At 37.2% G+C, this 14,795-nt stretch overlaps 1 protein-coding gene and 1 non-coding gene across 3 annotated transcripts in view; both read right to left on the bottom strand.

Moving 5' to 3' along the window:
- The window catches only part of SPIDR (scaffold protein involved in DNA repair), a 451,079-nt gene that overhangs the window by 84,276 nt on the left and 352,008 nt on the right, over window positions 1-14,795 (bottom strand). The window lies entirely within an intron of this gene.
- On the bottom strand, window positions 14,520-14,623 carry LOC136332716 (U6 spliceosomal RNA). The gene has a single exon (XR_010730876.1). It is a non-coding gene; the product is annotated as a U6 spliceosomal RNA (small nuclear RNA).

The following is a 14,795-nucleotide window of genomic DNA, read 5'->3' as shown; positions in this document are numbered from 1 at the left end:
GTGATCCTGCTATCCGTTCCTATTTAAGAAGAAGGCTCTAACAAGCTTTCTGAAATCTATGAATGAGCAGGTGGGACTTGTCAGCCATGAACAACAGGGTGTAATTTGGCTGTCTGATGTCAAATCTCAGATGATACTTTCCACCATTCCTCTTGATGAGAAAAGCCCTTGGAAAAGAACTGTTTTTACTACTATGGACTAGGGAAGTAATCTACAACCTTTTTCATCTCATGACACACATGCTAATTACTAACATTCTGAGGCACACCAAAAAATATATTTATTGATGATTTAATAAAAAAAAATTAGGTATAATTTTAATTCATTCACACCAGACAGCTATTGTTACGTTGCCCTTTGTCATTTTTTAAATTTGACAATCTAAGGAAAAAGAGCTCAGTGCCTCTGAGTGTATTGCATGTTTTCAAAATTCTAGTCCCATTCATTTATTTTTGCCTTTTCTTCCCTTGCCTTTGGGGTCAAATTCACAAATAATTCTCTATGACCAAGGTCCATGAGTTTAGTACTTCTGTTTCCTTCTATGTAATTTACTGTTTCAGATCTTCTATTTAGGTCTTTAATTCATTTTGAATCAATTTTTGTGCAGGGGGACAAACTATAGTCAAGTTTCATTCTTTTGCATGTGGCTTTCCAATTTTCCCAGCACCATTTATTGAAGAGGCTGTCTTTTCTCTATTGTGTGTTTTTGGCTCCTTTTTTTTTTTTTTTTTTTTCATTTTTCTGAAGCTGGGAACAGGGAGAGACAGTCAGACAGACTCCCGCATGCGCCCGACCGGGATCCACCTGGCATGCCCACCATGGGGCGACGCTCTGCCCACCAGGGGGCGATGCTCTGCCAATCCTGGGCATTGCCATGTTGCGACCAGAGCCACTCTAGCGTCTGGGGCAGAGGCCACAGAGCCATACCCAGCGCCCGGGCCATCTTTGCTCCAATGGAGCCTTAGCTGCGGGAGGGGAAGAGAGAGGCAGAGAGGAAAGCGCGGCGGAGGGGTGGAGAAGCAAATGGGCGCTTCTCCTGTGTGCCCTGGCCGGGAATTGAACCCAGGTCCTCCGCACGCTAGGCCGACACTCTACTGCTGAGCCAACCGGCCAGGGCCTTGGCTCCTTTTTTGAAGATTATTTATCCATATATATGTGGTTTTATTTCTGGGCTCTCGATTCTGTTCTATTGGTCTGTATGTCTGTTTTTCTGCCAATACCATGCTGTTTTGATTATTGTGGCTCTATAGTATAATTTGAAGTCAGGTAGTGTGATACCTCTGGCTTCATTCTTTTTCTTCAGGATTGCTTTGGCTATTTGCGTTTTTTTAATGGTTCTATACAAAACTGGTGATTTTCTGTTCAATTTCTTTAAAAAATGACATTGGGATTTTGATGGGGATTGTATTACATTTGCTTTGGGTAATATGGCCATTTTAATTGTGTTGATTCTTCCAATCCATGAACATGAAATATTTTTCCATTTCATTGTGTTTTTTTCAATTTCTTTCAATAATGTTTTGTACTTTTCTGTATATAGATTCTTCACATCCTTTGTTAAGTGTATTCCTAAGTATTTATTTTTTTGTTGCAAAAAATAAATGAATGGGACTATATGAAACTAAAAAGCTTCTGCATAGTTAAAGAAACAATAATACAAAGAGGCAACCAACTAAATGGGTGCTGATATTTGCAAACAAAAGCTCCGATAAGGGTTTAATATCCAAAATGTGTAAAGAACTCATAAACTCAGCAACAAACAAATAATCAAATAAAAAATAGGGAAAAGACCTGAACAGACACTTCTCCCAAGAGGACATACAAATGGCCGACAGATACATGAAAATATGCTCATGTTCACTAGCTATTCGAGAAATGAAAATCAAAACGACAATGAGATACCACCCCACACCTGTTAGATTAGCTATTATCAACAAGACAGGTAATGACAAGTGTTGGAGAGGCTATGAAGAAAAAAGAACCCTTAATCACTGATGATGGGAATGCCAGTTTGTACAACCATTATACTAGAAATTATGGTGGCTCCTCAAAATTAAGAATAGAACTACCATATTGACCCCAGAAATCCCTCTACTGGGTATCTACCCCCCAAACTAAAAAAACATTGGTTTGCACCCTCATGTTCATCGCAGCATTATTCACAGTAGCCAAGTCATGGAAACAAAAGTGTCTCTCGATAGAGGATTGGATAGAGAAGATGTAGTACATATATACAATGGAATACTACTCAGCCATAAGAAATAATGACATATTGCCATTTATAAAAACATGGATGGACCTTGAGAACATTATACTGAGTGAAATAAGTAACAGAAAAAGTTAAGAAGTGTATGATTTCACACATAGGTGGGATATAAAAACTGAGACTCATGGACATAGATAAAAGTGATATGGTTACCAGGGGGAAGTACATATTGGGGAGAGGGCTGGGAGAAGGGTATAAAAAGGGAGAAATATAAGGTGACAAAAAACATTTTAACTTTGAGTGTGGGTATACAACATAATCAAGAGTTCAAATGCTATAGGAATGTATACCCAAAACCTATGTTCTCTTATGGATCAATGTCACCCTGTTAAATTCAATTTTTTAAATAAAATTTAAAAAATAAATATAAAAAGAAAATCTCAAGGCTTTCAGGAGCTCTGTGTCAGAAAGGAGAGAAAACACCAAATATAACTTTGTATTATAAATCACAATATCATACTCATTATAATCACCTTGAACAATATAAATTAAATGTTTTTAAAAATTCACCAAGTGAAATCTTTTAAATTTCAGGTAATTTCTAAATAAATTTTATTTACATTAAAAAAATTCAGGTGGTATATACCAGCTGAAAATCACTGGGCTAGGGTTAGAGATCACCAACAGGTACAGTAAAAGAACAGGACACGATCGCTTGCTTCCTGGACAGACTTCCAATCAACTGTTGTTCTTATTTTAGCTAGTTTCATCTCTACCAGAGGTAGCAAAAAAACTGGCTATCAATATGCAACAAAAACAAATGTTCTCTCTCATTTTACACAAAGATTAACTCAAAATAAATCATAGAACCAAATCTAAAAACTAACACTTTCAGAAGAAACACAAAGAAAAATATGTGTAATCTTTGGGTAGGTAATATTTCTTAATTAAGAAACAAATTAGAAAAGAAAAATATTGTCTGATCATGTGCTGGCTTAGTGGATAGAACGTTGACCTGGAATGCTGAGGACCCAGGTTCAAAATCCTGAGGTCACTGGCTGGAGCATGGGCTCACCAGCTTGAGTATGGGGTTGCCAGCTTGAGTGTGGGGTCATGGACATGACACCATGAATGCTGGCCTGAGCCCAAAGGTCGCTGGCTTGAGTAATGGGTCACTGGCTTAGCTATAAACTCCTGGTCAAGGAACGTATGAAAAACAAATCAATGAATTTAAAGTGCCACAACTATGAGTTTATGCTTGTCATCTCTCCCCATTCCTGTCTGTCCATTTCTCTCGCTCTTAAAAAAAAAAAAAAAAAAGACAAACCACAAGCTAGGAGAACATTCTTGCTAAACAAGTACTGACAAAGGACTTGTATGCAGAATAAAGAACTGTTAGGGTTCAATAATAAGAAAATAATAGAATTTAAAAATTGCACTAAAGATACAAAATATCAGCTATTGTATGATTACATTTCTATGAAATATCCAGACGAGTTAAAGCCAGACTGACAGAACACAGAATGGTTGGTTGCCAGGGGGTAGATAAAAGAAGAAATAGGTTATAGAGACAGAGCTAGTTTTAAAAGCTAGTTTTTTGGTTTTTTTTTTTTTCATTTTTCTGAAGCTGGAAACGGGGAGAGACAGTCAGACAGACTCCCGCATGCGCCCGACCGGGATCCACCCGGCACGCCCACCAGGGGCGACGCTCTGCCCACCAGGGGGCGATGCTCTGCCCATCCTGGGCGTCGCCATGTTGCGACCAGAGCCACTCTAGCACCTGAGGTAGAGGCCACAGAGCCTTCCCCAGCGCCCGGGCCATCTTTGCTCCAATGGAGCCTTGGCTGCGGGAGGGGAAGAGAGAGACAGAGAGGAAAGCGCGGCGGAGGGGTGGAGAAGCAAATGGGCGCTTCTCCTGTGTGCCCTGGCCGGGAATCGAACCCGGGTCCTCCGCACGCTAGGCCGACGCTCTACCGCTGAGCCAACCGGCCAGGGCTTAAAAGCTAGTTTTAAAGCACTTCTCTTTCTCGTGCTTTGTAGATATTACATTTAAAAAAATAAACTAAGGTTTGTGATACCATGCCTTGAGCAAGTCTATTGGTGCCATCTTTTCTAAAAGCATTTGCTCATTTTGTGTCTCTGTGTAAAATTTGATAATTCATGCAATATTTCAAAAATTTCGTTATTATTATATTTGTCTCGGTGATCTTTGATTATCTGTTTCAGGGCACCATGAACCACACCCATAGAAGACAGCAAGCTTAACCAGTAATGTTGCTTTGTGTTCTGACTGCTCTACTTACTGGCCATTCCAATATCTCCCTCCCTTTCCTCAGGCCTCCCTATTGCCTGAGACACAAGTATATTGAAGTTAGGCCAATTAATCACCTTAGAATGGCCCATGAGGGTTCAAGTGAAGGAAAATTGGCATATCTCCAACTTCAAATCAAAAGCTAGAAATTATTAACCTTAATGAGGAAGGCATGTCAAAAGACAAGATAAGCCAAAAGCTATGACTTGTGCTAAACAGTTAGCCAAAGTGTAAATGCAAAGGAAAAAATTCTTCTTCTGGTTACCTACTCCAGAATTTTGGAAACATTTACTTGTAAAGATGTATATACCATTTTTTTCATTGCAACATTATACGTGGTAGCCAAGTGATGGAAGCAATGCAAGTGACTTTCCATGGATGATTGGATAAAGATGTGCTATATATATACAATGGAATACTACTTAGCTAAAAGAAAGGACAAAATATTGCCATTTGCAACAACATGGATGGATCTGAAAGTATTATGCTCAGGGAAATAAGTTAGATAGACAAGGACAAGAACCAGATGATTTTACTCATATATGGGTTAAAAATAGCAAGTAGCAATTAAACAAAAAAACCCAAACTTATAGACACAGAAAATAGAATGGTGGTTATCAGAGGGGAAGAAGGGTTGGGGGAAGGTGAAGAGGGTAAAGGGGGTCAAATATATGGTGATAGAGGGAGACTAGATGTTGCATGGTGAGCACACAATGCAATATATAGATTTCATGAGGTTTAAGGAAGGAAGCCATTTCCATAGCATAAAGTGCAACGTGAAGCTGCAAGTGCTGATGTAGAAGCTGCAGCAAGTTACCCAGAAGAGTTAGCTAAGATAATTCATGAAGGTGGCTGCACTAAACAGATTTTCAATGTAGATGAAATTGCCTTACAGTGGAAGAAGATGCTATCTAAGACTTTTATAGCTACATAGGAGAAGTCAGTGTCTGGCTTCAAAGGTTCAAAAGACAGGCTGACTCTTGTTAGTGGTTAATGCATCTGGTGACTTGAAGTTGAGGCCAATGTTCATTTTTCATTCCTAGGGCTCTTAAGAATCATGCTAAATATGCTTACCCTGTGCTCTATAAACGGCACAACAAAGCCTGGATGACAGCATATCTTTTACAACATAGAGTTTACTATTTTAATATTTTAAGCCCACTGTTGAGATCTTTTGCGCAGAAAAAAGTTCCCTTTCAAAATACTACTGCTCGTTGACAACGTACCTGGTCACCCAAGAGCTCTGACAGAGTTGTACAATGAGGCTGATGTTATTTTCATACCTGCTAACACAAAATCCATGGATCAAGGAGTAATTTGGACTTTCAAGACTTATTATTGAAGAAATACATTTTGTAAGGCTACAGCTGCCATAGATAGTGATTACTTTTTTGATGGATCTGGGCAAAGTAAATGGGAAACCTTCTAGAAAGAACTCACTTTTCTAGATGCTGTTAACTCCAACATTACCAGGAGTTTTGAAGAAACGAACTCCATCCCTTGTGAAAGACATTGAGAGGTTCAAGATTTCAGTGGAGGAAGCAACTGTAGATGTGGTGCAAACAGCAAGAGAACTACAATTAGAAGTGGAGACTAAAGACATGACTAAACTTCTCAAAACTCATAGGAAGCACACTATGCGGAGTGTATGACTAGTATGCTGTACACCTGAAACCAATACAAAATAATGATGAAAGTAAACAGTAATTAAAAAAACAACTTTAGTGGATAAGGAGGTACTTCTTATAGATGAGTAAAGTATTGTAAATGGTTTCATGAGATGGAATCTAATCCTGGTGAAGATCCTGTGAAAACTGTTAAAATGACAAATAAAGGACTTAGAATATTATGTAAACTTAGTTGACAAAGCAGCAGCCAGCCGAGACTCAGAGGACTGACTCGAATTTTGAAAGAAGTTGACTAGAGGCCAAATGCTATAAAATAACAAGGTATATTACAGAGGAATCATCTTACATGTCAAAGCAAGAGGCAACTGATGTAGCAAACTTCACTGTTGTCTTATTTTAAGAAATTGACATAGCTACCCCAACCTGCAGCAACCATGTCAGTCTGCAGGTATCAACATGAAGCCAAGAATTTCCATCAGCAAAAAGATTATGACTTGCTAAAGGCTCAGGTGATGGTTAGCATTCTCAGCAATAAAGTATTTTTAAAATAATGGATGCATTTTTTTAGACATAATACTATTGCACACTAAGTAGACTATAGGATAGTGTAATCATAACTTTTATATGCACTGGGAAATGAAAATATTCAAGTGGCTCACTTTATTGAGATATTTACTTTATTGCAGTGGTCTGGAACTGAGCCTGAGATATTTCAGAGGATGTCTGTAACTGTTTTATTGGTATTTGAAGTGATTAGAATGTTTTGAAACAAGATGGAAATAATGGTTGCATAACACCGTGAATGTACTGAATGCTATTGAATGGTTCATATTAAAATGGTTAGTTTTATATCACTTCATTATAAAATGAAATAAATTTTGAATAAACACTTTATCAAAAATTTGAATACACACTTCAAAAGAAGATATATATATATATATATATACCCTATAAACACATAAAAAGATGCACAATAACATTAAGCATCAGGAAAATGCAAGTTAAAACCACAATGAGATTTCCATTGTGCTACTGCACACTGGAAGGCTAAAATGAAAAGGAATGACACAATGAACAATGTGAACTTGGGTTCAAAATAGAGACAGAGACGGGATCAAAGAAACCAGAGGGAAAGCGGACAGAGGGAAAGGGGATGATAGGATGGGATAATCCTGTAGGGAAGGGGGGGATGGTGTTGGGAGGAGGGGGGGTAAGGGGGATGTTCAGGGGAACACAGGGGAGGGAGGATACATTTGGGGACATTAGAATCTATGTAAACACAATAAATTAAAATCAATAAAAATAATTAAAAAAAAAGACTGACAGTATCAAGTTTTGCTGAGGATATGAAAAAAACTGGAACCACCATCTATTTTAGTACACCTTGGCAGTTTTTTAAAAAAATTTTTATTTATTTTTTATTTATTCATTTTAGAGAGGAGAGGGAGAGACAGAGAGAGAGAGAGAGAGAGAGAGAGAGAGGAGAGACAGAGAGAGAGAAGGGGGAAGGAGCTGGAAGCATCAACTCCCATATGTGCCTTGACCAGGCAAGCCCAGGGTTTCGAACCAGCGACTTCAGCATTTCCAGGTCGACGCTTTATCTACTGCACCACCACAGGTCAGGCACCTTGGCAGTTTTTTATAAAGTGAAACATACACTCATTGCATTCTACTCTAGGTATTACCCAAAAGAAATAAAAGCATATGTCCACACAAAGGTTAATATGAAAATGTTCATAGCAGCTTTATTATATAATAGCCCCAAACTGGAAACAAGACAAATGTTCAAAAAATAACTAAATAAATAAATTATGGTATATCCTCACAAAGGAATACTACTCAGCTACTAAAAGGAACAAACTACGGGCAAATGCAACAGGAAGGAATCCTGAAAACATTTTGCTAAGAGAGGAGAAAATCATGAAAAGTAGTTTATACTTATATTAATCATAGAATTTATAGTGGCAGCAGAGGACACAACAGAACTTTAGAGTAATGGAAATAATCTATGTCTTCACTGTGGTGGGTACCATAGGGTAAATACATTTTTCAAAACCCACTAAACTCTGCTTAAATAAGTGCATTTTATTGTATTTATGTAAACTGTATTGTAAATTATACCTTCAAAATGTTGCTTAAAGAAAAAAAGATATAGAAAAAAACTTGAAGAAGATCATACTAGATAAACATAGAATAATTGTAGAGAAAAGATGGAAAAACTCATTGACATCTTTAAAAGTTGGAAGGGTTCCAAATCATTGTGCTAAAAACTGGTAAACAATAGAAAAGAAACAATGGGAAAGAATCAAATCCTTTGAAAAAATACTTAGAAAAATATTATGCTTTGCAAGGAGGCATTTCTTCTTGTTATGAAACATACACTTTCAAAGGAAAATGGTGATATAAGTCAAGGTTTCTTATGAATATTCAACAATACTAAAAACCACTTACTTTTAGAGATCTCTGAATTTGAAATTATAGCTATATTTTAAAAAAGGAAATACATTAGTGATGTTCAATTTAATAAAGTTTAAAATCCTAACCTACCCTTGAAATCTTCTCCATTATAAGGAAACCTTATATAACAATATCTACATGCAAACTAATAATTCCACCCTGAAAACATAAGGATTGCAATTGCTTCCAAATTCTCTCTCTGAACTATAGCAGGCTCTCAACAAATACTCCATCCATGAATAAGAGACTAAATGAGTCCCTGTGGTGAAAATATATATATATATATATATATATATATATATATATATATATATATAGCAAACTCACATAATACCTAACTGTAGATGGTGTTCATAGAAATGTTCATTCACCTACTCATCATTCACTAATGCATTCATTTGAAGTTTACTGGAACTTATAACTTTGTAGGCTATATAACAGGAGTGGTTTGAATAAAAATAATACAATTGAGAATCAAGTAAAAGAAAGCAGGGCAATATTAACACCTAACACTAATATAATGTATTATGGTAAATTAGAACATTCTCATATATTATCTATTTAATCATTCCACTGAGGAAAGTAGGCATTATTACCTCCATTTGATAGATGAGGAAAGTGAGGTTCAGAGTGTCTATAAAACTAGCCAAGATGGTAATCAGTGAGCAAAATCAGGTCTTAAACACAAGGCCCTTGATTTTGATATTTTTGTGCCATAACATCACATAACAGTAACAAGTTATAAGAATGTAGAAGAGTGGTCAGTTTTTTATTGTGGAACTGAAGAGAGCACCCCAGAGCAAGTAGCACTGTAGGCTGCAAGGGAAGCAAGCATCAAGAAGGCAACAAGGAATGAACCAATGGCAAACTGCACAATGACCGTAAATCCAGAATATCTAAATCTAATCTTTACAGAGAGGCAATGATTTGTTCTACCACTATGCCAAACTATTTAAAATATATATATATTATATATATGGTCAATAATGAGGCTATTTATTATTATTATTATTTTAAGTGAGAGAGACAGAGACAGAGACAGAGAGAGAAACAGATTGGGATAGACAGACAGACAGGAAGGGAGAGAGATGAGAAGCATCAGTTCTTTGTTGTGGCACCTTGGTTGTTCATTGATTGCTTTCCCACTGTGCCACCGCCTGGTCAGGCAGAGGCTACTTATCTTGAAGAATTTTACCTACTCTACAACTTTCAAAAGGTACTTTTAAACGTTCGACAAGAATCATATCAGAAAAGTAGGTCAGAATGTAAATAATTTATGCTAGATTAGAAAAAAATATAGGCTGCTAATGTAATATAATGAAGGGAAAAAAATCTTATGTCCTTTGAAAAGAATTTAACTGGCCAATAAAACATTTTTATTTCATTAACATTTCATACAAAATAAGCAAAGACTATATGATTTAATCAGAGACCCAAGTGGGAAAGAAAAGGTTACTCTTTCATAATATTGTCATGTTTAGAACAATATACTATGTGAAAGCAGAGCTAAAAATATATTTATATATATTTTGTGTTGAATTGATAATGTCTTTTATTGTCCACAGGTCAGCAATTTTCAACTAGTGTGCCACAAGAATTTTTAAAACATGCAATACCTGACTAGTTGGGGTTACTGATATCTTTTCTCTTAGATTGACAAATAAAAAGAAATAAAAACAGCCAACACAATAGCTGTCTGGTGTGAATGAATCAAATTATACCTACTTTTTTTGTCAGATCAGCAAAATATATTTTTTTTTATGTGCTGCAGATTTTTAGTAATTAGTTTATGTGTGCCATGAGATGAAAGTTGAAAATCATTGTCATAGACCATTTCTATATCATAACCTCTTGGAAGGGAAGTGTTTTAATGTTAGCTTTTCCTCAAAGACCTATTCACCTTCTAACTACCTTCTCACCTGACCTACCTCTCTGTTCCATGTCTAATTAGGCAGGCTGAGGCAGATCTTTGGAGTTAAGTTCAATTTCCTAAGGAGGAAGCCCCAGGCCTTCCTGGCAAGACAGCAGAACCAGGGTGGTCCTAATTCCACTCCCATGCAATTAAGTTAATACTTGCCTAACTACACTGATGCACTTTACCCACACTGTTCTGTACACATTATTGTTTGTCAATATACACCGAAGACAGGATAAATTTAAACATTTTTGTGGTTCTGCTTTATAAAGGTAGAAAGGATTGCTTGTGTTAAGAGAGGTGAGGAATAGTCTGACCAGGCGGTGGCGCAGGGAGAGACAGTCAGACAGACTCCCGCATGCGCCCGACCGGGATCCACCCGGCACGCCCACCAGGGGGCGACGCTCTGCCCACCAGGGGGCGATGCTCTGCCCATCCTGGGCGTCGCCATGTTGCGACCCTCCTGGGTGTCGCCATGTTGCGACCAGAGCCACTCTAGCGCCTGGGGCAGAGGCCACAGAGCCATCCCCAGCGCCCGGGCCATCTTTACTCCAATGGAGCCTTGGCTGCGGGAGGGGAAGAGAGAGACAGAGAGGAAGGCGCAGCGGAGGGGTGGAGAAGCAAATGGGTGCTTCTCCTATGTGCCCTGGCCGGGAATCGAACCCGGGTCCTCCGCACGCTAGGCCGACGCTCTACCGCTGAGCCAACCGGCCAGGGCCTACTTAAGAATATTTTTAAAATCCACATCTTTACTAATTTTGTCTGCTTTACTGATCAATTATTGCATTAGTTATCTACTTCTGCATAACAAATTTTCTCACAAATTAGAAACTTAAAATATAAACATTTTTCTCATAGTATGCGTGTTAGAAATTTATCTTTATAGCAATTGGTTAGTATCAGGCACCATACTATTTGCATTGTTTTATCCTCAAAAGGCCTAAGAGCTAGGTGATATCTTCAGCATATAGAAGACAAAAATCAGAAAGGTTTAATATCTTGTCCAAGACTATACAATATTAAATAAGCAAACTAAAACTGAAATAAAATGAATATATGAACATATTTTGACATGAATATGGCTTTAAATGTACAAAAGTGGAGAATTACCAGGCTAATTTCTGGAGCTAAACTTCCATCATATTTCAAGTGTAGGTGTAACTAATCTATTCACACCTATTCAAGTGTAGGTGTAACTAATCTATTTAGTAAGCAATAAGGAATAGACCTTCCGTCTAAAGCAATGTGTGGTGTCACCCTGGCTGGATAGCTCGGTCGGTTGGAGTGTTGTTCTGGAGCGTGAAGGTTGCCAGTTCAATTCCCTGGTCAGGGAACATACAGGAGCAGCTCAATGTTCCTGTTTCTCTCTCAGAAAAAACAAACAAACAAATAAAGCAATGTGTGGTGTAAGAGAACTCTCTGTGCTGACGTTATTATGTTCTATATCTGTGTTGTCTAATTGGTAGCCACTAGCCACATGACGTTATTGAGTGCTTCCAATGTGTTTAATGTGAGTGATAAACTGAATTTTAAATTTTATTTAAATTTAATTATTTTAAATTTAAATAATCACTTGTGACTAGTGGCCACCCTATTGGACAGCACTGTCTAAAGGATAAAGAATTAGAGGAACCAAAACACTACAGATACTTAATCATTTAATCAACCTTTCTTTCTTTTCTTTTTTTTTTTTGGTGACAGGGACAGAGAGAAATACAGAGAGAGGAACAAGGACAGACAGACAGGAAGGAAGGAGAGATGAGAAGCATCAATTCTTTGTAGTGACGCCTTAGTTGTTCATTGATTGCTTTCTCATATGTGCCTTGACTGGGGGGCTACAGCACAGTGAGTGACCCCTTGTTCAAGCCAGTGACCATTGGTTCATGTCTATGATCTCACACTCAAGCCAGCTACCCTGTGCTCAAGCTGGTGAGCTGCGCTCAAGCTGGCAACCTCAGGGTTTTGAATGTGGGTCCTCTGCATTGCAGTCCAATGCTCTATCCACTGCACCACCGCCTGGTCAGGCTAATCAACCTTTCAAAGAACAGTAAAAGTAACAGCATAAGTGAACAAGTGGCAACCTATTTAAAACATTTCCAAGCGTCAACCTGGAACACTGAGGTTGCCGGTTCGAAACCTTGGGCTTGCCTGGTCAAGGCACATATGGGAGTTGATGCTTCCTGCTCCTCCCCCTTCTTTCTCTCTCTCTCTCTCCCCTCTCTCTAAAAATCAATAAATAAAATATTTTTAAAAATAAAAATAAATAAATAAATAAAAATTATACTCATTAAAACATTTCCAAATTATGTTTTATCAAACATTAATACTCAAATATACTAACAGGTATTCCTTGAAAATCATCAATAGCACCAATATGTTGTAGTATGAAAAAATATATAAAAAAATCAAATATAATTATTACTGCTTTCAATTCTCCTCGCTAATATGATATTTTAAACCCAACACCACAAGGAAATCTCTGACTGGTCACCTGATGAACATATGATTTTAGGTCGGTGAACTGTGTCTAAGTGATATTTATTGTAGCAGGTGATCCCCCTAAGAATGTACCATCTATCTTAAGATAACTAGTCTTAAAATTTTCACACATGCCTAACATTATTTAATATGTGTGGCTATAAGACATTTATATAGCACAAACACATTTGTCATGGTTCTATGACTGGAAAAAGAAAATTTATACAAAAATTAAGTTTTTTTTTACTGTTTATTTTATTGTTTTGAGAGAGACAGAGACAGGAACATCGATCTGTTTCTGTATATGTCCTGACTGAGGACTGAACTAGTAACCTGTGCTTTGGGATAATGCTCTAACCAACTGAGCAATCTGGCTAGGACTAGAAATTAGAGTTTTGTGTCTTATATTTAGGTCTGGTTCAAAGAAGTAAAAAGCTACATTACTTCAAAATGAACATGAACAACTGTGGCCTTTGGATTTTATAAAACTGAGGAGATGAGTTGCCTAAGATAAAACAAAAAAATGTTAAGCCTACTGACTTAAACTCAGTATTTAAAAGCTAAAAAAAAAAAGAGACATGAGTTATCTGTTTCAGTATTTTGAATATTGTCCCATAGCTTTCGAGAAGTCAGCTATTATCTTAGTGAGGCTCCCTTGTTATATGATGAGTCACCTCTCATTTGATGCCGTGAAGATTTTCTCTGTCTTTAGTTTTCAACATTTTGACTATGATGTCTTTGGGTATGGATCTCTCTTTTTTTTTATTTTTTTTTTATTTATTTTTTTTACAGAGACAGAGAGTGAGTCAGAGAGAGGGATAGATAGGAATGGAGAGAGATGAGAAGCATCAATCATTAGTTTTTCATTGCGCGTTGCAACACCTTAGTTGTTCATTGATTGCTTTCTCATATGTGCCTTGACCTCGGGCCTTCAGCAGACCGAGTAACCCCTTGCTGGAGCCAGCGACCTTGGGTTCAAGCTGGTGGGATTTTTGCTCAAACCAGATGAGCCCGTGGCTCAAGCTGGCAACCTCGGGGTCTTGAACCTGGGTCCTCTGCATCCCAGTCCGATGTTCTATCCACTGCGCCACCGCCTGGTCAGGTATGGATCTCTTTAGGTTTATCCAACTTGAAGTTCATTAAGCTTCTTGAATGTGTAGTGTTGCAATCAAATTTGATATGTCTTTAGCTATTATCTCTTCAAGTATTTTTTCGGCAGCCCCTACTTCCTGCCTTCCTAGCACTCTCATTACATGTACGTTGGTGTATTTAATAATGTTCCTCATTTCATTTGCAGTTTTTCACCCCACAGAATATTTGCCTTTGGGAGATAGACATATTTGTATGAAGATGATTTATTTTGTTGTGTTCTAATTATCCATAAAGACTAAGCTGTTAAAAGTTCTTCATAAGTACTTTTAAATCTCTAAAATACTCTAGTCATAAATTTGATTTTACGTTTTAACATCCTATTAAAATTACAACACCCCTCTTTCATCAAACTTTAAATTTGTCCAAGATCTTAAAAATATGTAACACTTCACAAATTTGAATGTCATTCTTAAGCAGGAACTATACTAATCTCTGTATTGTTCCTGTTTTAGTATAAGTGCTACCAAAGCAAGCACTCTTCATTCTTTATTTCTTTCAGATTGTATTAGCTCAAGTACTCTAGATTCAAGTTCACTAACCTTTTCTTCTGCCAGCTCAAATCTAATATTGAGCCTATCTAGTGAATTTTTAATTTAATTATTGTATTTTCCAACTGAAGAATTTTTATTGGTTCTATTTTATAGTTTG

Source organism: Saccopteryx bilineata, chromosome 3 (genome assembly GCF_036850765.1).
Source record: "Saccopteryx bilineata isolate mSacBil1 chromosome 3, mSacBil1_pri_phased_curated, whole genome shotgun sequence".
NCBI classification, from domain to species: Eukaryota; Metazoa; Chordata; class Mammalia; order Chiroptera; family Emballonuridae; genus Saccopteryx; species Saccopteryx bilineata.
The sequence above is the reverse complement of the archived record's forward strand: the minus strand, read 5'-3'. Positions and strand labels throughout refer to the sequence as shown.